Source organism: Chinchilla lanigera, unplaced genomic scaffold, assembly GCF_000276665.1.
Source record: "Chinchilla lanigera isolate Chin_1 unplaced genomic scaffold, ChiLan1.0 scaffold00026, whole genome shotgun sequence".
NCBI lineage: Eukaryota > Metazoa > Chordata > Mammalia > Rodentia > Chinchillidae > Chinchilla > Chinchilla lanigera.
This window is the reverse complement of record NW_004955427.1, coordinates 9,720,971-9,746,721: the sequence shown is the minus strand read 5'-3', so window position 1 is coordinate 9,746,721 and position 25,751 is coordinate 9,720,971. Positions and strand designations below refer to the sequence as shown.

Below are 25,751 nucleotides of genomic sequence, written 5' to 3'. Positions count from 1 at the left end.
TTAGTGGGAGTGATGGGAGAACCTCTACACTTAACTTTAGGGATCCCAAAACTACAACATATTATATGTTCACCAACACATAAGCATCCCTAAATGCTGTAGTTACCAATTATGTGTATATGTATACTAAAACATAGAAAGCCAAAATTGTGCAATGCCTGAATTATGTGCTACAAAAATTGTAATGTGGCCCTAAGTGACCCTCCTCTTCCCAAGACCACAATCTCTACCTCCACATTTCTTATAAATTTGAGTCATTTTAGAAAAATGGATGCACTCTGAGACCATAATGCTAATAAAACTCAGGTCCTTCTGAGCTGTGTGATTCCCCACTCTGACCTGTCACAGGCTTTGGCTCTGAGCCGGTAGATCCTTTGGGAGGAAGCTTCTGAATTTTCCTAGGTGACCCTTTTAATTTGCTTGGGCATCACCCCATAAAAGAGAGTTAGGAAACAGTGTTTAAGAGCAACACATAAAGGAAGGCAAGTTGTCAGCATTTACTGTCTGAGCCCCTACCTGCTTACAACCCTGTCGCTGGTTGCAGTGGGCATAACCATGACGGTGAAAATGGTAATTATATCCAGGGCTTAATAAGTGATGAATAAATGAGTGAATGGTGGGCGGTAGAGGGAGGAAAGTTTCAAAGGAAGTAGCTAAGTTATAATAAACATTGTAGAGTACTGTAGGAGGAACTGATTCAGAAAAAAGATTGTTTATGGTAAATGGTTAGGTAACACGAGAAAGGTCATTATGTACAGTTCATAGCTGTTTTGAAGAAAATTTTTAAAAACAGCAGTGAAGAACTCTACCTTTCTTCTCTGTTCAATGTCAGTATCCTGTGTTGCTTTTCAGTGGAAATGGCGCCTGTACCCTGGAATGTTCGGCTGCAGCTTTGTAATAATAATGAACTTCCGTAACAGCCGACTGTACGGATTCCAGCTTCCACGGCTCCACTCCTACTTGGCTTTGGTCATCCTGAGCCCTGAAATTTGAGACATCTTTGGGGTTGGGAACTTACTGACCGTGCGTTCCATTTGCCAAGGAGAAGATATGCTGTGATTATTAGAGGTCTTCCCGCTCCATCGTCATTGTCCATGGCTTACACACCCACCCCACTCCTTTTTATTCGCTGTCTTCTCTGCTTCACTGGTTCACTTCATGGCTGCATTTTCCCTGTGACACAAAGAGGATTCTACGCCTCACTGTTGTTACCCGGAGTCCTGCATGGACCTTTATCACCAGTGCTGCATCTACACAGTGTAACGCCTGGTTTTAGCTCTTGATGATTTTCCTTTTTTTTAAGCTCCTGATGATTTTCTACCTTGGATGCACTTTCTCCGGCTGTTGAATGCACCTGACTTGTCCTTGACAATCTTTCACCCAGTCGTAAACTCTACTGGGTGCAGCTTCTGTGAGGTCAAGAACTACGTCTGCATCTTTCAACTGCAACACACTCATAATCCCAGTTCAAATTGTGTCGGCAGAGAATCCTCTCCACGCCTTAGAACGTCATCTCTTGGAATGAAGGCAGTGGCAACATGGCAGCCAGGACACACAGGTAGGGGTGAAGGATTGATAGCACACCCAAGACCTTAGTCAAAATGGTAAAATTGGGCTTCGGAAAATAGGAAAGAAGAAAACTAGTGATCGATAATAAAATGTAGAATGAATAAATGCTTAAGCTTGCTTGCTGCTTTCAACAGTTCCTGAAATTATTTCCTCAGAGAGAAGAATATTAAGAATAAGCATTCCCTCCTGACTTAAAGCCTGTCATGCTCCTACGACTTGCTCATAAGTTTCAGGATTAAAAGGTCAAATAACAATACTGGACAGAGATGTAAATTCACAGTTACCCTTACTTAATCCAGTATGTTATCCAGTGTTCTCAGGTAAAAATGAAAGTATATTGTAGTCATCATTTTATTTGCATGGGCATCCCCACCCTCAGATTTGTTTTTCATGTAAAGATCTTCAAAGGCCTTACATACAAGTGAAAGGATATCAAAATACTAGTGACTGTACTGTATGTGCCAGTGAGTGATGTGAACAAATCCTTCTTGTTAATTGCTTGTTTATTACTTCCCAGGAGAGTGGAATTTAGGAGAATTGACTTCAGAAGTATTTACCAATGGCATGGTGAAAGATCCAACTTCCTAGATTTTGTTTCCAAGAGCTTCAACCTTTTTGATGTGCTGAACGTCATCTATAACAGGAAGCACACAGACATGGACACAAATTCCTTGAGACATCCTGACAAGGCTCAGCTAGCAAAGGTGAAAGTGAAGTCGATGTGAGAATCCCCTTCCCAGCTTTCAGTGAGCACCGACCTTTCAGTGGGGCAGAAATGAAATCTCCCACCGGCACATACTGTTGGCTTTAGGTCTCTACTAGAATTGTTACAGGCTTGGGAACATAACATTTATTTTAATCTAATAGAAACTTCCATAAAGATCACAGATGAGTTTCCTTTTGTGCATAAGTGCTCTCTCTGCAGATTAAAACATGATAACTGCATTGAAAGATTGTCTCTATACCTATAGGTTCACAATACAGTAGACCTTGCCTGTATGTTTCCGTGTATGCATAAAGTAATCTGTATCTTGAAATAGAATCAGATTATCCGGGAAGTATCTCTGCAGTTTAGCATTTTTAGTTTAAACATGCATTTGACAAATGTGTTTGCTGCCTCTTGGCTCTTGTTGCATTTGCATATTATAAATGACTAAGCGCTGGTCTATTTGAGAATGTTTTTTTTCTGCCCATATTTTTCATTCCTTACCCTGAATGCCATCTTGAATTGGTAATAATATTTTGCTCTGAAGGAAAAGTCTTAAGCTATGTAGGAAAAGGAGAAAACTTCAGGCTGGGCAGTGAGAATGTTTCCATCGGATTTGTTATAAATCTGAGTCCAGTTGTGCATGAAAATGTGATGTATCATCGGTAATTATTATGCCAGTTGGAGGTTGGATCAGAACAGCAGCCAGCCAGGCTATGCAACAACAAGCACTTGACATTTTAAATGGTCCTGACATTATAGTTCTGACATTTCATTTTTTATATCCTTTCCAAAAAATGAAATGATGAATGGTATTTCTTGATGGGTTAGAACTTTTTAAGTTCTGGGTTCTCTATCACAGTCCCATTAATATGTCTGTCAATGGATGGCTTTCTTATGGAAACACAGCGGAGGTTTCCAAGGCCAGATGTGAGCCATCTTTGTGTCAGCAGCTTCATAAGCATGCTTTCATATTCAAATTTGAGTTAAAAACACACAACTGGAAAGCTACAAAGACAGGGTCTGACTGTGCCTTTCTCCTCTGCAGTTGTCGATGTAGATAAGGGCACAGGTGAAAGGAAAGATGAAGAATAAATGGCAGTAAAAAGAAGGTAAAAATGGAGGTAGAGAAAAATTATAGACGAATGGATAGAGGAAGACATAGATGGAGGTAGAAATATCCTGGAATTTTTTTCCCAATGATAAGAAGATTCACAAAGATGAATACAACATATAATAAAGTATGTTGAAATAAATTTATTGCAGATGAGAAAACCATGGCTGCCCTGATGGCACAATGCACATTACTGTGCTTATTTGTTAAAGGTGATCTACGTACTGGACTCTGAGCTTCCTGATAGCACTATTATTGTAGAGTCATCATTCCATAGGTTTTCCTCCTTATGATTACTTGTGATTATACAGTAACATTTCCAAGTGAGGAATTCCATGACAGACAGCCTGGTTTGTGAAGAACCTCAGCAATCTGAAATGATTTCTGAGCCTCCATTACCAAACTGCAGGGGCTCAACCACAATTACATCATGAGCTCATGAGAACCTAGGCCCTCGGATATATTTTCCTTAGCTTTTTTCCCCATCATTCCTTGATCCTTTGAAGGGAAGAAATATTGTTTTTAATATATAGAACAATGAGGAAGATACCAAGGGGTCTAATAGTTTGTGTCTTAGCAAAGTAACCTTCTCAGAAGGCGAGAAGGGTTCACACTCTGCTACTGCAGTCTCTCTGTACAGCTGAAAACACACTGGCCAGCAGATGGTCTGAGTCTTTGACCCAAAACAAGGGGCAGGAAAGGAAGAGAGGAGAGAAAGTGCGAGAGGCAGCTGGAGAAGGAAGAGAAGCTGTAATCTGAGTCTCATCCGCGCTGCAAGTCAGTGGCTGATGACCAGCCAGTTCCTTCTTAATCAAGCCTCAATTCTTGCTGGAACAAAGAATATTCCACTGAGGTGCGTTTCAAAAGCAGAAAAGAAGATTGAGAATGGTTTAGGTGGGACAAATGTTTCCTTCATTTTTCTTTCCAAAATGCACTGGTATAAAACTAGTTGGGGAAATAAATGAGAAAATATGTTCTGCTTAAAATTAAATTTATGGCTGAGAGTCAAATGAAGAGATCTGAAGGAAGGGGTAGTGGACTAAAGAAAGGACAGGAGTACTAGGGGGAGGCTGCCTGCTCTACTTCTCTCTCCCCCACTCGTATTAGAATAACCTTTAAAACATGAAAGCAAAATACAGAAAAGTCCTGACATTTAAAACCAAGATAGGGTCTTATGCTTGCAGGGGAAATCTAAATCATTAAAACTGAGTGGACAGGGAATAGCTTTTTCATCACTCAGAGTTTATTTCTTGGCGCTGCTGTGGGTGGGCAAATTGGATCTTCAAATCGAACTCAGGCGATACCAGGTTTTACTGTGGGACGGCTGACAGCGTCAGGCCAGTACCAGGACAGACAGAATTGCTCACCGGAGTGAGCAACGGACTGAGTGCCAGGGATGCATTCTTGTGACCTCCAACCCTGAGTCTCGGTTCTGCAGCTCCAAAGTGAGAGGACAAATCTCCAGGGTCTCTTCCACCTCTAACACTCTGTGACTCCATGAGAGCCTCTCCCTGCAGGGAATGATGCCTCAGCACTTCAGAATGATTGGGGTCTTAGTCACTTCCCGAGACAAAACACCTAGCACCTACAGTTGAAAGGAGGAGAAGTTTATTTCGGCTCAGTGTCCAGTCCATGGTCAGCTGGCTCCTAGGCAGGAACAGAACAGCAGAGAAATGTGGCAGAAGAAAAAGGTTCAATGCATGGCAGCCAGGAAGCAGATAGAGCAGGGAAGAGCTAGGGACAGGTATTCGCTTTTCCCAGTCCTTCCCCTAGTGCCCGACTTCAGATGATCCAGAGGCTGCACCCTCACAATCCAACCACTACCCACATGGTGAGACGTGTGGGGCACGTAGATCTAAATCACAGTAATCGGCCTCTTAGAAACAAAATTTAAGAAAACACTGTTCATATTTGACTTTAACAACAAGCCCAGATTTTCTTTTTCACTCATATACCCAATGAGGCTCAGTTCGGTACTTGTGGGCCCTATGTGTCAAGTAACTAGCGTTGCTCCCTCCACCCGCTTCTGAGTTGGTGTCTGCCATGCATGGAGTGTTAGGTGAGTGATAGGCCGTCTATATAGAATTCACTGGGAAGTCTTTTCAAAAATTAAAAAAACCTATATCCCTGGTATGCGAGGTGATTCTAATGCATATCCTGGGGCAGAAGCCACAACGGCTCATATTTCCTCTACGAAATCCCCATTCCCATGGTAACCATGAAAATGGCCAGAGCCCATCCATACTTAATCTCGTACCATTGACCTATAAAGTGCCATGCAGCCCTGGAGTCATAAATATTTCTTTCTAAAACACATATACAAAATCACAAATGTACATGCTTTCCCCACTCATTACACTGACCTGAGGAAGCCTGAGTTTCATGTTGACAAATGAAATTAAATATACATGGTGGAGTTACTGTGAGGATAACATGAGATAACATAGGAAAGCATATGTCTAGTACAGGGCCTGGCCACCACTGTGTACGTAGTGTATGCTTGTCTCTACATCAGATTTTATTTCCCTTTGGCACTGGAGATTGAACCCCAGGAAAGCTCTATCATAGGCTACATCCACAGCCCTTTTTATTATTTTATATTTAGACAATGTCTTGTTAAATTGTCCAAGCTGGCCTCAAACTTGCAATCCTCCTGCCTCAGCCTCTCTGAGTACTGTGATTATAGCCCTATGCTGCCATACCCATCTACTTATAGAATTCTAAACCTGCAAGTACACAAAGGTAAGTGTACTTCTTGGGGGTTATAGCAATTCTATAAGAAGTTATAAGATAAATAAATGAATTTAATGCTGGAAAAATAAAAGTGGGGTGAGGGGAAGGGGGAAATGATTGAAATGTGTTATGTGCATGTATCCATTTCCTACAGTGAAGGTATTAATTATGTACTGCAAACATGTACTAATAAAAGTTTTCAACAAAAGGATGACAGTAGATTTGTTCCAGATTCTTTAACTACTTGGTTCTTCAGTTACATTTCATTGGCCTTTCTGATGAGGCCTGAGCATACAGCAATCTGTAGACTATTCTTGTTAGATGGACAGAAAATTTCAAATATCAACAAATCCTTCCAACAGGTCTTTAAACTATTAGTTACATGTGTATTTAAAATGTTTGCTATGTTTTTAAAAATGACTCTTCACTTATTTTCAGGTAAAATTCATACAGATATGTAACACACTTAGCCTCTGCTCTAGCATTTATGTCCAGGTTATTCCTTTTGATCATAAACTTCACAATTCTGTAACATATTACACTTTTAAGGAGTATTTTTTAGGACACATAATATCAAAACTGATGACCATTCATCATGATAATTTTGGTACATACATGGATGTTATGATCATCATTTAATATATATTATTCAGATCAATGTGCACAAGAGCATCCAGCAAAAACGTATCCAGAACTTCAGAACTTCCTGTACCAAGACACCAGCTGTCCTAGCAGCCTCCTGTAGGCTGTTATTACCTCTTGTCTGGATTATTACAGCAAGTTCTTAAGTAGTTTCTATTTCCAACATTGTCTCTCCACAATCTACTCTCACTAAACCCCCAGAGTGATCCAATTAAAGTACAAGATAGGTCCTGTCGTTCAGAATGATCCTGCGGTTCCTATTCACACTCAAGATATAGTTCGTGGAGTGGCTTCCGGGCTCCACATAACTGCCCCTCTCCTCTCTCCTTAGCTTTTCCATCTCATCCGCTGTGACTCTTGACCTCATTTGCTCCACTTCAGTTTCAGGAGTCACTTTTCTCTGTGTGAAACCCTTCAGACACAAGTCCTACTCAGAGACTTGGCTCTTGCTATTTTCTCTGCCCTGGGGGCTTTCACCCTCACCTCCTTCAAACTTTTGCTCGATCATCACCTGCTCAGTGAGGCCTTCCCTGGCCACGTATCCCAAAATGCACTTCTTACCAAATGTACCTGACGGTACCAATGTACCGTCTGCATCTGTTGAGACGATCATAGGGCTTTTCCCTTTCATCTGTTAGTGTAGCGTGGTGTTTTATATAAAAGCACTGAAAACTAGGCCTAAAAGTAGCACCTCAACCTAATGAAAGGCCATTTATAATAAGCCAACATGGGGCTGGGGATTTAGCTCAGCGGCAAAGCGCCTGCCTGGCAAGTGCAAGGTCGTGAGTTCGGTTCCCGGTATCGGAGAAAAACCAAAAAAAAACAAACAAACAAAAAAAACAAAAAAAACAAAAAAAAAACAAACAAACAAAAAAATAAGCCAACAGCTAACATCATACCGAATGGGGGAAGGGTAAAATCTTTCTCTCTAAGACCTGGAGCAAGATAGGGATACTCACTTTCACCACTTTTATTCAACATAGTGCAGGAAGTCTTAGTAAGAGCAATTAGGCAAGACATCTATGATATAAAAGATGTCAAATTGTCACCATTTGCAGAGGACATGATCTTTATATATGGAAAACCCCAATAATTCCAGCAAAAGCTAACAGAACTAATAAATTCAGCAAAATTGCAGGCTCCAAAATTAAAATATAAGAAATCAGTGTGCCAGTAGTGTATATCTGAAATAGAAATCAGTAAAACAATCCTATTTACAGTAGCTACAAACAATAGTGGAATACATAGGAATAAATTTAACAAAAGAGGCCAAAGAAGACACAAACACAAAAAGGAAGGATATCTCATGTTCATGAATGGGAAGAACTGATTGTTTTTTTAATTTGTAAAGGTTTTTTTCTAGTATATGTTGCAGCACATAATGATAGCATTTATTGTGGGGAGTTGGTACATGTAGTTAACACATCAAAATTCTTTTTTTGTCCCCTACCCCTCCTATCCTTGTCTGCTCCTTCCAACTCTTGGTCGCCTTCTCATATACAAAACATCTACTTGCACTCAGTTCCTTTTCTTTTGCATCCCTTTTCCCATCCCTCTCTCCTGCCTCCCTCTATCCTTCCCCCTCCATTTGAAAAAAATCCCTTACTTCTTATTATCTATCTACTATTTTGCTTATATTCGGTAGGGGGAATCCCATGTAAGAGAAACCATGCAATGTTAAGCTTGTGTGTCTGATTTATTTCACTTACTATTATGGTCTCAAGGTGCATCTATTTTACTTTTTTAAAAATATCCATTCTATCCCAAGTGATCTACAGATTTTATCCAAATACCAAGGACTTTCTTCACAGAATTAAAAAAAATCCAAAAATCTGTAAAGAACCACAAAATACCATTAATAGTCAAAGCCATCCTGAGCAAAAGAATAAAAGAGGAGGCATTGCAGTATCTGACATCAAAAGATACAACAAAGTTTTAGTCATCAAAATAACATATGGGGCACAAATGAAGAGAGATCAGTGGAAAAAAACATAAAGACCCTAGAAGCAACTCCAAACAGCTATGGCTACAAAGTTGCTAAGAACATGCGTTGGAAGAAAGACAATCTCTTCCATAAATGAACTTGCAAAGTTATCCACATGCAAAAGAATGAAAGCACAGCCCTCTACCTCATGCGTGACACATATCAATCCAGAATGGATTAAAGACTTAAAGGTTAGATCTGAAACTATGAAACTTCTAGAAGAAAACATAGGGGAACTACTCTGGGACATTGGAATGGGCAAGGCATGTTTTAAAGATCCCCAGAAATGGACAAATGGGATCACACAAAACTAAATGGTTAGTAGAGCAAAGAAACAATCAACAGAATGAAGTTGTAACTTACAAAATTAGACAGAATGTATACAAGCTGTACATCTGATGTGGGGTTGATATCCAGAATACATAAGGAACTCTAAAAACTCAATAGCAAAAGTAAACAAGCCAAACTCCAAATAATCCAATTTTTAAAAATGGGTGATAGACCTAACTAGACATTTCTCAAAAGAAGACATACAAATGGCCATCCAGTGCATGAAAAAAGGTTTACTTCACTAATCATCAGGAAAATACAGCTCAAACCATAATGAGATGTCACTTCACTCCTGGAATCTCCATGCTGATATCCACAGTGATTGCACCAGTCTACACTACCACCAACAGTTAAGGGTTACCCTTCCGTACAGCCCCTCCAGCATTTGTTATTTGTTGATTTCTTGCTAATAGCCAGTCTTTCTAGGGTGAGATGAAATCTCAGTGTTGTTTTAATTTTCATTTCTTGAATGACCAGTGATGTTGAACATTTTTCCATATATTTACCTACTGTTTATATTTGTTCATCTTAGAAGTGTGTATTCATCTCAGATGCCCATATTTTAACTGGATCTTTAAATCTGGGAGGCCTACTTTTTTTGAGTTCTAGATATTTCATGTTTTTGGATGCTATTGTGAAGGGTGTTATTTCCCTAATTTCTCCCTCATTGAGTTTGTTGTTTGTGTACAGGAAAGTTATTGATTTCTGAATGATGTCTTTGTATGCAGCTACACTACCAAATTTGTTTATTAAATCCAGCAGTCTTTCAGTGGAATTTTTTGAGGTCTTCTATCTGGAGTATCATGTCATCTACAAATAATGGTAATTTAACTTCCTTTCCTATTGTTATTCATTTTATTTTTTCTCTTGTCTAATTGCTCTGGCTAAAGTTTCCAAAATTATGTTAAATAAGTGGAAACAGTGGACATCCTTGTCTTGTTCCTGATTTTAGAGTGAAAGTTTTCAGTTTTTTGCCATTTAATATGATGTTGACTGTTGATCTATCATAGATGGCTCTTATCAGATTGAGATAAAGACCATCTATTCCAATTTTCTATAAGGTTTATATTATGAATGGGTGCTGGACTTTGTCAAAAGCTTTTTCTGCATCTATTGAGATGACCATATGATTTTTGTCCTTGACTTTTTTTTGGGGGGGGGCGTTTTCTCTGGTCCCGGGAACCGAACTCATGACCTTGCGCTTGCCAGGCAGGCGCTTTTGCCACAGAGCTAAATCCCCAGCCCCTTGTCCTTGACTCTTATATAGTGTATTACATTTATTGATTTATGTATGTTGAACCATCCCTGTATCCTTGGGATGAATTCTACTCGCTTATCATGTGTAATCTTCTTGAAGATTTGCTGCATTCTGTTTGCCAGTACCTTACTGAGGATTTTTGTATGTATGTTCATTAGGGAGATTGGCCTCTAGTTCTCTTTCTTAGCTGGGTACTTCTCCAGTTTTGTATCAAGTTAATGCTTGATTCCATGAATGAATTTGGAGTACTGTTTCCCTTTTAATTTAATTAAAGAGTTTGAAAAGTAATGGTATTAGGTCTTCTCTAAATTTCTTGTAGAACTTAGCAGTGAATTTGTCAGGGACTGGCTTTCCTTTGTTGGTAGGTTTTTAATTACATCTTCAGTTTCACTGACTGATACTGGTTTATTTAGGATTGTTATATCTTCTTGATTCAGCTTTGGTAATTCACATGTATCTAGAAATCTGTCCATTTCTTCTGTATTTTCATCTTATTAGAATACAAGTTCTTAAAGTAGATATAGATGATCTTCTGGATTTCTGTAGAGTCCGTTGTGATTTCATTTTTTTCGTTCCTAATTGTATGGATTTGAGTCTTTTCATTCCTTTTTTTGATAAAGTTGGCTAAGGGTTTGTCGATTCTATTTAATCTTTCTAAGAACCAACTCTATGATTCATTGATGCTTTGTATTGTTTTCTTAGTCTCCAATGCACTTATTTCTTCTCTAATCTTTATAATTTCCTCCAATACATGAGCTATAGTATGTGGTCTATTTTGGAGAATGTCCTATGTGCAGCTGAGAAGAAGGTATGTTCTGATGTTGTATGGTGGAACGCTCTGTAGACATCTACTAAGCCCATTTATTCAAAAGTTTGGTACAGTTGTAATATTTCATTGTTGATTTTTTTGTCTAGTTGATCTGTCTTTTTGTGACAATGGGGTATTGAGACCCCCTACACACAATTTTATTAGTGCTTATTTGATTTTTCAAGTCTGATAATATTTGCTTTATATAATTGGGTGCACTGGTGTTTATTGCATACATATTTATGATTGTTATCTCTTCCTCTTGGACTGCTACCTTTATAAGGATATAATGACATTCTTTGTCTCTCTTAATCAGTCTTGACTTCAAATTCACTTTGTCTGCATGTAGAATAGCTATTCCTGCTTTTTTCTGGGTTCCTGTCACATGGAATATTGTTTTCCATCCTTTGACTTTCAGTCTATGAATTTATTTTTTAATTAAATGTGTTTCTTGTGTGCAGCATCTTGTTGGATCTTGTTTCCAGATCCATTTTGCCATTCTGTTTCTTTTGATTGGTGAATTGAGACCATTAACATTGATGGTTATAACTGATATGTATTGACTTATCCTTGTGATGTTATTTTCCTATTATTGGCTCCCCCTCCCCTTTTTCCTCCCTCTGTTTAATTTTTGCCTTGCCTGGTGAACTCCTTCTATTGGGGTTCATGGAGTTGTAGTCCTTGTTATCTCTTTCTAGAATGTCCTTATAAACATTTTGGAGTGCAGGTTTGGTGGCCATGATTTCCTCAGTTGTTCTTTGTCATGGAAGTATCTTATTCCTCCATCAGTTTTCAAAGATAGTTCTGCAGAATATGTGAACTTGGGTTTGAGGTTGTTTTCCTTTAGCACTTGAAATACTTCACTCTGACCTCTCTTTGACTTGAGGGTTTGTGCTGGGAAATCACCTGTGACTCTGATGGGCTTTCCTTTATAGGTGATTTGTTTCTTTTCCCTAACAGCTTTTTAACATTTTATTCTTGTGTTGAATTTCTGGAATCTTGACTATGATATGCCTGGCTATAGATTTTTTTTTTTTTTGATCATGGATAATTGGAGTTCTATATGCCTCAGTCACTGGGGTCAAATTATTTTTCCCTATCGGGAATTTCTCTGCCATTTTGTCTGTGAATAGTTTCTTATCTCATTTGTGCTATCTCCTGCTTTTTCATTGATTGCAATCAATCAAATTATTCTTCTTTGCATCATCTAGCAGCTGCTGGATTGATTTCTCATGGTCCTTTGATATGCTTAAGAAATCTTTCTTTTTATAATCACTAACCACAAGCCTGTCTTCTATGTCTGAGAGTCTGTCCTCACATTGCTTATTCTGCTGTAGATACTTTCAATGGAATTTCTATTCTCCTGGCTTTCTGCTTGAATCTGTCGTATGGATTCTATTTCTTTCCTATGTTGGGCATTAATAACTTCCACTACCTTAAGCTCCTCTATTTTTATCTGTATCTGCTCTACAGTCACTAAGCATGGTTTCATTGTGTACACCATTTCTGCAGTTATCTGAGAAATTATTTCTGATTTGATTTTTTCTGGAGCTTCATTCAATTGTTGTTACCACTTCAGAGAGGCTGGGTGGTTGACTTTCAGATTGTCCCACCTCATTGCCCTTAGCTTTGCCTTCAGTGAACTGGATGTCTGGGGTTGCATCTTGTTTGAGTGTCTTCTCATTTTCTTTTTTGTTTTCTTTTGTTTTATTCCTGGGTTGATGCTCATAAATTGCCTATGGTGAGTTGTTTTATTGCTAGTATTTAAGACCTTCAGAAAACGACTACTTTTCCAAGGCATCTTCCAGCTATAGCTGGTGTTTGGGTTTTGAGTCTGTTTTAAGATCTTGCCTCTTCAGTTTGTTGGGGATGAGAATTTGCTCCCTGCTTTGTCTAACTCCTAGTTTTTTGTTACTGTACCACAGTATTTTCTATGACCCTTAATCTGAATTTTGGAATGCTAGGAACAACAGCTGGTTAGAACAATTATGTCACTTTTGGGTAGAGTAGTATCATCAGCAATGATAATAGCATCAAATACAGCCTAGAAAATGACCAATTGAAGTAACCATTAATTTGTCATCTGTAACCGTATGATCTAGATTTGTGCTTACATAACAAAATCTAACAAAAACCAGAAAATTATATGCAGTATATAAGTTCTTACTATGTCAATTTTATACTTAGGGGTTAAAATGTAAAAAGGATTACGGAGAAAATAGGGAAGTAGAAGAGATTAGAAAGCAGGCTGGAGGACAGAGGGGGTTCATACTAACTTTGGGAAATTTGTGCAGAAGACTATAGGGAGAGAAAAAAGAGGTAGAAGGAAGTACAGAACAGAACAACAACCACAGAAAGGCTATAAGTCACGTGCACACTCAGATAAAAACAAGATCAAAGAATGAAGGAGAGGAAAAAAGACAAAAACAAAACCTCAACAACAACAACAACAAAAAAATGACAGAAAGAGAGAAAAAAATCAACTTCCAGATTTGTCTCTGGTGTCACTGGTAGACAATGGATAGAGACAGAGTTCAGATCTGTGTTGATTTATCCCAGCAAGACAGCAGTAGCTTTGTGGTGGGGTAGTGGATAATCTCAGCAAGGCTGCACCTTTATTTCTTCTAAAGTTCAGTCTGTATTCTGGCCATAGGGGCCAAGACCAGACCCATGCAGCCTACAGCAGTCAGTGCACCTTCTGCTAACTAGTTCTCAATATATGAACAGATTTTAAAAATACTTTAAAAATACTTAATGCAAACTATTGCATAAAAAGTTGAAAGATAGTAAATTGATTTTTTAAACAAATGTGACAAAGATTAACACACTCAACTATAAAAGATCAAATTTCCAAAGATGACACCAATCCCCCAAAGATGAGGAAGTTATCAGAAAATAATTTTCAGAGAAGAAAATACAAAACCACTGGTAATATAGAGAATTCTTCAGCGTCACTGAGAGTAGAGGGGAAAAAAAGCAACACAAATGAAAATAAAGCACAGAAACAATTTCACACGGAAGGCATAGCATGACAAATAAAAGGGATTCTTTGTACTAGTTTTTTGGGTTTTCTGTAAGTTCAAAATTAGCTCAAAAAGTTAAATAAAAGAATGGATGCTGTGCTCAGTTTCAGTGATCTCTTTTCCACCCCTAAGTCAATAGAATACTTTCTTAATTTCTAGCACTACCATAAGCCTTGACATCAGATATCCACCTTTTTCTTCTTTGTGATATACTTAGCTACTCCTGACCCTTGGTGTATCTCTATAAAATATAAAATCAGCTCTTCATTTGCCACAAAATCACTAGTAGGATTTTCTCCTCGGATTTCTATGAATTTATAGGTCAGTGTGGGGAGAGCAATAAAAGGCACTGTAACAACAGGATCTAGTGCATGCCTCCCTCTGTGGATGTTCCATGGGCTTCTGTCTCTGGTCCTCTATGCTGAATAGGGCTAGATCTGAGGGGAGCTGGGATCTCCCAGATTTACTGTCTAGTCTAATGGGTGTGCAGCCTATTTTTATCTTTGGAGTATTCCATTCTGATAAAATTGTAAGTGAAAATAAAGCTCTTATTTTCTTCCAAACTAAGTCCCATTTCGGCAGGTAGGCATACCCTGGTTTAGAATAAATTCATGATTCAGCTTATATCAGCTTAGAAGTAGAGGTTACGAATTAACTCCCAGATAGCAGTCAACAGCAGAAACATATCACAAAATATTTTAAATAGGAAGGAAATCCATTCACTTACATGTCTTAAACATCCAGACACCAGGATACAGGGGCTCAAAGGACAATTTTATCAGCTCTCTGGGTCCCTCATCTCATCTTGCCTCTCTATAGCTTGATCCTCGTCAAGGATGTGTGTGAATCTAACCCAGTTGTCCTTCCCAAAGGAAGAGATTCCCTTTCCCTGCTCCATCACAGGACCCAAGTCTACCCCAGGACCCCAGTGTCAAATCTGAATAAAAACTGATTAAGTGGGCTGAGCTTGTATTATTCACTTTGGCATGGACATGGGAGGGTGTGGCCAGCCTTGCTCACACATCCACCTCTTTGATTTGCTGGATACTCTGGGATGCAGGAGGCCGTGGAAAGTGTCACCACCAGCAAGAATAGCTTAAGTCACTAATGTGTGGGCTCTCAGTTCACACCAGTCATAGTAGCCTGAACTATCTGTGCTTTAGAGAACCAAGGGGAATGACAAAGTAAGGCAAAGAGCCTTTTATTAAATGATGTAGAAACAAAGCCTACAGAACTTCTGCAAGTTTGAAACATTGACTGAAGCGTGAAAGTGGTCTACAATACTTTCCTTTTATGAAATCCTTTTAAGAAATCCTTTCCTAGTCATGGTCCCTCCAGGTTTATCAAGGTATAACTAACAAAAATTGTGCACACTGAGGAATGCAGTGTAACGATAAATATTGTGATATGCTAACACAACCAAGTGAATACATCCATCCATCACCTTACACAGTTATGAGCTCTATTCCCTTAGAAATTCTCAAGCATACAGCACAGTATTATTAACTATAGTTACCATACTATAAACAGATCTTCAGGACTTATTCATTCTGTAGCTGAAAGTTTGTACTCCGACCAACAACTCCTCATCCCTGCATCCCACTCTCACGCTGAAACTCCCTCCCTGCAAATGCATTCTGCTCTCTGTTTCTGTGAATCTGACTTTTCCATTTCATGTATAAACATGATCATGCAATATTTGTCATTTACTATCTGGCTTATTTTATTCAGCCTCACGTCCTAGGTTTTCCAGATAACCGCATATGGCAGGGTTTCCTTCATTTTCAAGGATGAAATTCCATTTTATACATCCATTTGTCGATTCATGGTCATTTCTCTAAATACTATTTCCTACAGATACAATCCCTGTAAGACTTGGGCACTCTCCCACTGCTGGCAGAAGAGTGTATTCCTAAAAGAATTTACTAGTAACCTGTCTACCAAACATTAGATGCCCCAATATCCATTCCCCACTTCAATGACCACAACCCTGGCTACATTTGGTCTCCTGCGAAGCTTTAAAAAAATCCCCATGCAAAAACTGAGGCATAGACCAAGAGAATCAAAAGCCTTGTGATTGAAACCCAGACATCAGCATTTATTTAAGTCTCTTCAGATGATTCATTGTGCAGGCAAATTTGGGAACCACTGATCGGGCTGATGCCAGTTGTACCCTGACTCTTCCTAAACAAGACTTGTTTCACCACTGAAGTGCTAACACACAGAGGAATGAGACTTAACTGGGACCCCAGGAAGAGCTGACAAGAAAGTAGGTCTGCCTATGTTTCATTAATTTTAGACAATGAATCTGAAAGAAGCAACTGATAGTCCAGACCTAATCACTTATGCAATCTGTGGCATATTTAAAAAATTTTTAAAGTCAGGTCAAACTCTGAATTTTTGTCTTTATGTTGAAATTTGAAAATTGAGAAAACGTTGGACAGCACCACCAGTCAGTTATCATTGAGTAGCAGCTGGGAATGTGTTTTCCACTTTGTCGCAATTTTTGCCACTCTCTCTGAAGACAGATATAAAGATGCACTAATGCAGATGTATGAGCAGGTACGGGCGCGCCATACCTTCCCCAAGACTTAGCACAACTGTTAAAGGACAAAAGGAGGTGCACACACGTCTCAGTGCTTCTTTTCTCCACCAATGCAAACTGAGAACATTGAAAGGGAATCAGTTCAATGTAATCCAACAAGTACAAACAGTAGCATTTGTAAAGGACATTTCAATTGACAAAGAATTTTTACATTCATCATGTGTGTGGTCCTAATTGAAGCTGGGTGAATAGCACTTTTTTCTGATTCCCACCATATAGATGAAATTAGAGCTTAGATAATCTTAAGAGATCTTGGTTCATTAAGTTCCCAAATCAAGCTTCGAATATACGCTTTTTATTCTAACTCTTACACGATGAATCATAACACACTGCACTTCTCTCCAAAGGAGCAGAATAGCTTGAGAAGAAAGTTGAAAAGTTGTAACAGTAACGAGTGAAAAACCTGAAGGACCTGGTGGGTACTGATCTTGTGTACAAGGCCATCTCAGGCCAGTCTTAGATATATTCAACATCAATCGCAATTTCCTGGCCTCCGTAAAGCAGATCTCAGACTCAGGATTAATTTGACTGAGTGCTAAGTGAGATATAATTTCACTAATATATACTGTACATATCCAGAACTTGTGAAAAAAAAATCCTTGTTAAATTGGAATTTGTTGTGAAATTTATATGATCCAAAATTATTTCCTAAGCATATAGTAAAATGGAATTTGCTGATGATTTACAGAGGAAATTGGCAAAATGTTGGATTATTTCATTCTTAATTTAACTTTAGAAATCAGTTCTAGCTCAAAGTACATAGCTATCTTAGTTGACTCTTCTAATGCCTATTTTTTTCTTACTGAAAATAAATAACTCAGCACTAGACTTGGATATGTACTGTACGTGAGTGGTTAACTTCTTTCAATGATTACAACCATCCTTCCAATGTTTATGCAACAGGCTTTTTATGGTTATATCACGGTCTCTTTACTTAGTGTATATTTTTCTGTTCTGCTGAATAAATGTTTTTCACATTGAACTAAATGAAACATATTTGTGAATTTTTAGGTACAGATTTTGACAGGACCACCTTTAGAGATTTTGAGAAATTCTGGAATGCTCAAAATATAAAATATTTCAAGTCAGGCATGGTGGTGCATGCCTGTAATCCCAGCATGCAGGAGGCTGAGGCAGGAGGATCGTTGTGAGTTTGAGGCAAGCCTGGGCTGCAAAGTGAGCTCAAGTGAGCCCAGCCTGAACTGCATAGGGAGACCCTGTCTCAGAAAAACAAACAAAAAAAGTTTCTAAGACAATGTACCAATATATTTTGGAAAGTAAACAAATTAATGTGTTAACTTCAAAAATATTTTCAATAATAAAGGACTATACAAAATATTTACTAATACAATTTCATAATCACTAACTTAGGTTAATATATAAGGTAGGTTTCCTCTCTAATTCAACCTGGTTCCTTTTAATTGACCCATGGCAATAATGTTTTGCTGCATAAAATCACTTTAATAATTATAGTTATCATAAGAACTAAGTTTAAAAGTATTAACTAAAGTTAAATTTGACAAAATAATTGTTGAAATTCCAGGACTTAACTTTGTTGTAGTTGAAAACATCATGAAATCAGAGGTTAAATATCAAGTGAAAAATTCCTAAAAATCAGAAAAAAGACAAGCAAACAAATGCAAAGAGGTACAAAGTTTGAAGCACAATAAAAATATATATGCAAAGAAGTTTAGCCTTTCTAGGGATCAGAAAAAAGTATAAAATACGGAGGTAATTATTTATTGCCATATTAGGCAAGACTCCAGGCTGGATGAGGAAACCCCCTGTTATCTTTCCACCCTCCCATAAACCTTGTTTCCACCCTGCTGGCCACAGGACGCTCCTGACCATCCAGGTATCACAACTGTGTTCCGAAGGGAAGGAGGAAGGACCGGATATACATGACAACTGAGTCGGTGGCATTTAAAGAGCCTCACATAAAGACCTCTGTTCCCACACCTTGGCCAGAATTGTGCCTTCTCTTTACCCCGTCACAAGGAAGCCTGGAAAATGTAGCATTTTGTTTGAGCAATAGCTACCCTAAATAAATCAAAAGGAAGGGAGGAAAGTGCAACAGATACTAGACATAAATAGCAATCTTTCCAACAATACTTAAATAAATGGAATATATAAGGATTATGCTAGATCCAACTGAATCGCACTAGCTAGATCTCCAAGATGTACTGGTGAATAAAAAAGCGGTAGCATGAAACCTATTGTGTGTCGCCGTTTTGACATTCACACACAGACACACAGACATAAAGAAATCAGTCAACCAGCACGTAGAGAAAGCCGGGAAGGACACGCACAATAACCTTAAGAATGACTAATTGTGAGCATAGGGAATTGGAGTTTCTAGTGTTATTTATAATTCAATAGGAGGTGATAGAAAGTTCTCTTAAAGAAGACTACTGTTCCAGTCACTGAGAAGGTCGTCGGCAGACAGCCTCCAATGCCACCCCTCTGCGATTGCTTCAGCTGCGGAGAGCTGCCCAGCCAAGGCCACACTCCTGCAGGTAGGAGGGGGTGGCCCACAGGCAAGAATAGATCAAGGGAAGAGTGGAGGGCCCAGCTAGTGTAGGCTGGTCATTGAGACCCTAATGCTCGAAAGGCCATTTTATCCCAGAGCTACCCAGTGGGGTCAGCAGAGGTTGTCCAACCTGCACTCTCACTGATTCTCCCTCTGCCTACTTTGTTTCCTTTCCTTCCACAGCTGTTGCTCACAGCCCTCTATAATAAACATTCCACACACTAAATTCTGTTTCAGAACCTGCTTCTCCCAGAACCCAGCCTGTAACAGTGCTGTGTTGTAAAGTGCTATGTTTACTCCTAAAAAGTGAAGTGTTTTGCAACATCACACACTAAAAACAACAGGGCTTACGGAAAGAAAAATAGGATTAGGGTAAACTATTCAAAAGCTGTGCAATAGTGTAAAAACTGCATCAATAAATCAAAAGACATCATAATGAAACTACTAGCCAAATAAATCTCCAGCTATAACCAGTAATCTTCAGAGCTTTAAGCTCTGACTCCTGTTTCCTTGATCAAGGTGCGCATGCTCCAGACATCTGCTTCCAGGGAAGACTAGCCTCCTCCTCACTGATAGGAAGGGATAAACTTCCTCATTATTCTCTTTTTTTAACCAGGGGAAAATTTCTTTCATGGCTTTTTTACTGGCACTCACAGAGTCATCAGATGGCTTAAAGGATGGAAACTGAGGCAGATCAGCCACTCTTAAGCTAAAAGAAAGCGCTCTTGTGGGATTTCCTTTTTTCTGCTACTGTCTTTATATATTTTGCAACGTTGTTTTTAATATGAGAAAGTGCACTCTGATCACTTCAAACTTCTAATAAGATGTAAAATTTCACGTAGGAACCAAGGCACCTTCAGCTCTGACATCAATCCCTGACTCACTACAAATACAAGATTGTTTTTTAAAGGAAATTCTATTTGCATACTAGCTCTACTAACATTTAAAAAATATATTTACATAGAAGAGGAATACTAGAGAAAGGGAAACCAAGTATAAGGGTTGTGGTGGACTGACAACTGATGTCAACTTGTAACACCCAGCTGAGCTGAACCACGGTGGAATTGGGTGTGGGAGGCCCACCTGAGGATTGTTGCCAGCAGCAAAAGAGGCAGAACTGGAGAGGAAGAAGTTTAGATGCTGTAGGGAGCTACTGGTTTTCCTGGAGGAGCTTGTCACACTGGCTTTCTTGATATGGACTTGGCTGTTCTCATCCTCAGAGGAGCTTGGGACCTCGTTGTTCCTGAGAATGGCTGTGGTACTTTTCGGGGGAGCTCTGGTTCTTACTTTGAGCATTTCTCCCTGGCTCCAGTGCAGATCCCTCAGACTGCTAGGGCAGATCCTTCATCCCTCTGGTATAGACTTTCTAGCTTCCACCACTGACCTCTGGGCCTTCCCAGCGCAGATCTGTGAAACAGGCCTGCATGAGACATTTTCTTGGGCTCTTGGCCTCCAGTTAGACTCACGGGAGGCATTGTTATGGGCTCTAGGTTTTCAGCTGGACTCATGCAGGACATTATTGTGGGATTCAGATCCTCAGCTGGATTCCTTGATCTTTAGTGTGTGGACAGATTTCCTGCACTCTTTTTGTTTATGACTCTTTGGGTGACTATTATAAAATGTATAAATTATGTGTCCTGTATGGTTTCCCTTGTAAGCCCAGGACTACAACAAGGATGATTTTTGATCCAAACTTGGGATAACAGTCAGTATAATTCCTTCAAGTTCCCAGGCCTCTTTGGACAGTAATGCCTCTTGCTGAAATTGCTCATCTCTTTCTATTTAATGTTACTTGTAGGTTTACTGATCAGCCATCACCTGAATTAGTCTTACCTATTGCAGTGGTTTAATGTATCTCACCTAAATTTCAGGTATTGCCAGTACCATAATTTTAAGAGGCGGGGGGGCCTTTAAGAAACGGTTAGGCCATGAAGGCTACTACCTCAACAATGAGATGAAACCCTTTATAAAACAAGATTTTCAGAAACTTCTACTAATTTTCTCTTATGCCTCTTATATGAGGATTAAGCAAAAATGCCTTCATCAGACCAAATGTCTTCATCAGACCTAATGCCTTCATCAGACCTAATGCCTGTGCAGTGAACTGAGACATCCCAGCCCCCAGAACTGTAAAATATTAAAGTCCTGTTCTTAATAAAGTCTATGGTTTTCTGTGATAGCTCAAAAACAGACCAAGACACACACTGTCCTGATATTTGCCATTCACTTGGAGAATAACTTTGTACCAGGCAGAGTGATGATTCTATTCTATTGGGCTTCTCCAAATTGTGTTCTGGCATCTCACATTGGAAAACATGATTACAGGTAATAGTGATGTCCAGATAGAATTAAATAATGATTGTAAGATCGGCAAGGTCAATGAATCCCACTTTCCGTGATGCCCTAATAACCACTAGCCTGCACTCCTGGACTACCAACCTCACCAAATAGCTTCCTATTTTAATTTATACAGGATGTTCTCATGCTTCCTGCACTAGTACTTTAAGTGAGGTTCCTTTTTTTTTTGGTTTTTCTCCGGTACCAGGAACCAAACTCACGACCTTGCGCTTGCCAGGCAGGCGCTTTGCCGCTGAGCTAAATCCCCAGCCCCTGCACTAGTACTTTAACTACAGGAAAAATTATTTAAAACAGAATGACATAAGGGACCAGCCAGATGTGGATAAAGAGACATGTGTGCCTACTTTGGGGATGTGTTGTAGTTGAAACGGTTCTGACAGCCAAGCGCAGAGGAAGGGGACAGCTTGCCACTTTTCTCTGACTTAAAGTGACTACAGTCAGTTTCTAAGAGGATCATGGTTAGGCTGTTCTACTCTGGTGAGCAGTTTATTAGGTTTGCAATGCCTGTGAGAATTGGGCTATGACTTTGGTGGAAACTTTGTGTAAGATGAAGAACATCCTTGTCTAGTGTTGACAGCTAGATGCCATTTACCGGGAGGATTCTTAAGCGGATTGGTCTTCATGTGTTCGTGGTTTCTTACTTCTACCTATTTAGACTTTAAATTATTTTGCTGTCAGATAATGTTACTTCTTCTATGGGGAATAAATTTCTGTTTTAGATGGTGAACAAAGTTCTCTTTAGCATTACCAGTCATATATTCACAGGTGTCTGCAAAAAGTCAGTTTACATGAGAAGCCACCACTGTGGGATGCTGAGAATTCTAGAAAGCAGATGTATAAACTCTCAGCTCACATAGTCTGGCAAGTAGGGAAGGAAACATTATTTTTCCATAACTGAAGTTAAATTCTATTTTGATGTATGATGGTTAATCTTTTCTAAATTTTATTTTAAAGAGAATTAAAAAACTAAGGAAAACAATAGAGAATTTCAAAACAAGATGATAGGAGATTAACAATGGTTATTGTATTGCATATTGTTGTCTTCAAAGTAGTTTTCAGATTACCAGACATAGGCATGCAAAATTGATCTAACAATTAAGCATTAACTATTCCTTTCAATGAACCAATAGAAATTAGTAGTACAATTACCTTAGCTGTCTTGTGCGTGTGTGTGTATTCCCCTTCTTTCTTTCTTTTCTTCTTGCCTCCATCCCAGTTGTTCTTTCTTTTTGAGCAGTTTCTTTCCCTTTCACAATAAATATTGTACCTTTGGATTTTATGTATTCTTTCAGTTTCTAAATCTTGGAAACAACCCAAATGCCCATCCACTGAGGAATGGATAAAAAAGATGTATTTTTATATAATGAAGTATTACTTGCCTATACAGAAAGATAAACTCGAGGCTTTTATAGGTAAATGGATGCAACTAGAGACCATACTCCTAAGTGAAGTAAATCAGACCCACATGTGTAAACATCGTATTGTCCCCCTAGTGTATGATGGTTAATCTTGATTGTCAGCTTGATCGGTTTGAGAGCCCTGTGAGATTAGGAAAGCACACTTCTGAGTACGTCTCTGTGGATCGTGGAGACGTTATTTTGAGGACTGTATCTGGTGCTGGCCTCTTCCACTCTGGCTCTTTGCATCTCTCTGCCTCTATAATTCCACACCTTACACCACACTGTTTTCACCTTGGAGCAGCTAACCAGAAGCAAAACCTCTGAAACCATGATCCAAAACAAACCTCTCTTTCTTTAGGGTGTTGAGTATTTTGTCCATGCAACAAAACGTTTACCAGTACCCGAGTTTACTGCTCTGCTGACCAGTGCAAATGTCATTCCATTCAGGGACTCTCCCATCTTCTGCTTCTCACTTTTCTAGGGCACTTATCAAGTACCAGAGTGTGGGCTGTCGAATCTGGTATTGGTTGCTATATATTCAGATGACTTCTGCTGTGATCAGGGGTAATTATCAAAATACACTTCTGAAATGTCTAAAAATAAAATGGCATAGGGAAGGACAATCAGAATGAACGTTTGTAATAACAAATCAGCTCAAGCAGACACCAGATACTGAAGTACGGTCCTCAACAGTTCATTCACCCAAACTTCAACTGCACCTTTTATTCCCCACTGAGAAACCTCTCCAAATTTTTATGCCACAGCCAAGTAATTCTCTGATGTTTTAATTACATTATGCTACTCATATCTCACCGGTGGCTATGGCATCTCTTCTATCCAGCTGCTCCTTAGAACATAGGTAATGTCACGGGCCTTACATCTTCCTTGATTGTACTCAGGAAGCTGGGGTTGGAATGCGTGTCCTAGTTAAAGGCTCTTCAGCTCCCCATTCTTGTCAAGATTTAAGTAGGGTTTACACCAGGTTAAAGGAAAGAGTTAGAAACCAAACCAATAGAGTACAGATCACTTTTCAGAATCATACCCCAGTTTACATTCAACCGTCTCCTCCTTCCCCAGTTTAAGGACTCATCTACTAGGAGATATTACAGGCTGACATTTCCTATATATTCTCACAGCTGTTGTTTAAGGGCAAAGTTTTTTTTTGTAGCCTGACTCCTTAGTCCTTTAGACCTTGGCTTTTCACAGCTGAGAAAAATTTTCTATTATTTTGTTGTTTCATACTTAGCAGAGCAACCATTGCGGCTACTAAAGAGAATATTCAAAGCGTAGTGGAGAATGCCACATTGTACTTCAGTATTTACTAAGCATATGTGTACAGGCACTTAACCCATCTTCAAACCCATGCGCAAGCATCTCAAGGCCAAGATGTATCTTCCACCTAGAAAGTCCTCCCAGTCTTGGAATCACTGTGTGAGGAACTTCTCGTTACAGTGGTCTGAACTCTTACCTTGTATAACTTTCACAGGTACAGACTCATTTCCCGAGAATATTAAACTGAAGTGAAAACACTCCGTATCCCTTCCCTCCAGGATCCCTCAGATACCTCTTTTGTTTCCCACCTAACCACCTGAAGACAGAACTCCACACCAGTACATAGAATGAAGAGTTGCCTCTTTGGAAACACAGCATTTTCTGTAGCTTTCCTCCTGTCTAAAATATGGCCAACTAACTGTTAATCAATGTCATGGTTTAGATCTGTAATATCCCTCAAAGTCTCATGTGTTCATGAGTATTTTGGAATTTGATTGGGTCATGGGGCACTGTAGTTATCAATGGATCAATCCCTGATTGATATATTATTAAGAGATGGAGACTGGTAGGAAGAGTGTGTCATTTGTTTTGTTGTTGTTGTTGTTGTTGTTGTTGTTGTTTTTTTTGGTTTTTCTCCGGTACCGGGAACCGAACTCACGACCTTGCGCTTGCCAGGCAGGCGCTTTTGCTGCTGAGCTAAATCCCCAGCCCCGAAGAGTGTGTCATTTGGAATATGCCTTTAGAGGGTACATCTCCCTCTGCTTTCTGGCTTTCATGAGATGAGCAACTGTCCCCCACCATGTCCTCCCATTAAGTTATTTTGTCTTGGATCCAACTGACCATGGACTGAGTCTCCTGAAACATGAGCTAAATTAAAATTTTCTCCTCTAAATTGTGGGTATTGGTTTCTTTTGTCCCAGTGAGAGTGAAGGTTATTATTATAGTCAGTAAGGCTCATCTTCCAGTGAAGGGATTTGGGCCCAATGGCATATGTGTGAGGGAGATAGTGTAGGGGTCAGCCCAATTCAGAACTCTGCGTAAGATCTTAGTACAAAGTTCTACAGGCTCCACGCAGCCTGGCTTCGCCCAGGTCTCCAGTCTCAGCTCACATTACACTTTCCTGCGCTTTCCCTGAATACACTGCCCATCTTAAATAGCTCTTTGTTATGCTTCCTCTTGACACAGGGCATTGGCTCTGCTGTATCCAGTCAAAAAAATGATTTTTCTTCTCTTTGTACAAAATTGCGTTCCTTCAAATTTTGCTTCAAATGGTATGTCCTTGGGGAATTTTCCCCAATTTCCTTCACAAGATCTCTTCCCTTCTTTCCAGATTCACTGATTTGCATTTCTTTGTGTGATCACTTATTTCTCCCATCCTATCCCTAGGACATACAGACAGCTAGCAATTGATGGACGATG

General features: G+C 39.3%; 1 pseudogene; it reads left to right on the top strand.

The window, feature by feature from the left end:
• LOC102018416 overlaps nt 1-2,433 on the top strand; it is a 35,873-nt pseudogene extending 33,440 nt beyond the window's left edge.
• Nucleotides 2,434-25,751: the final 23,318 nt, after the last annotated feature.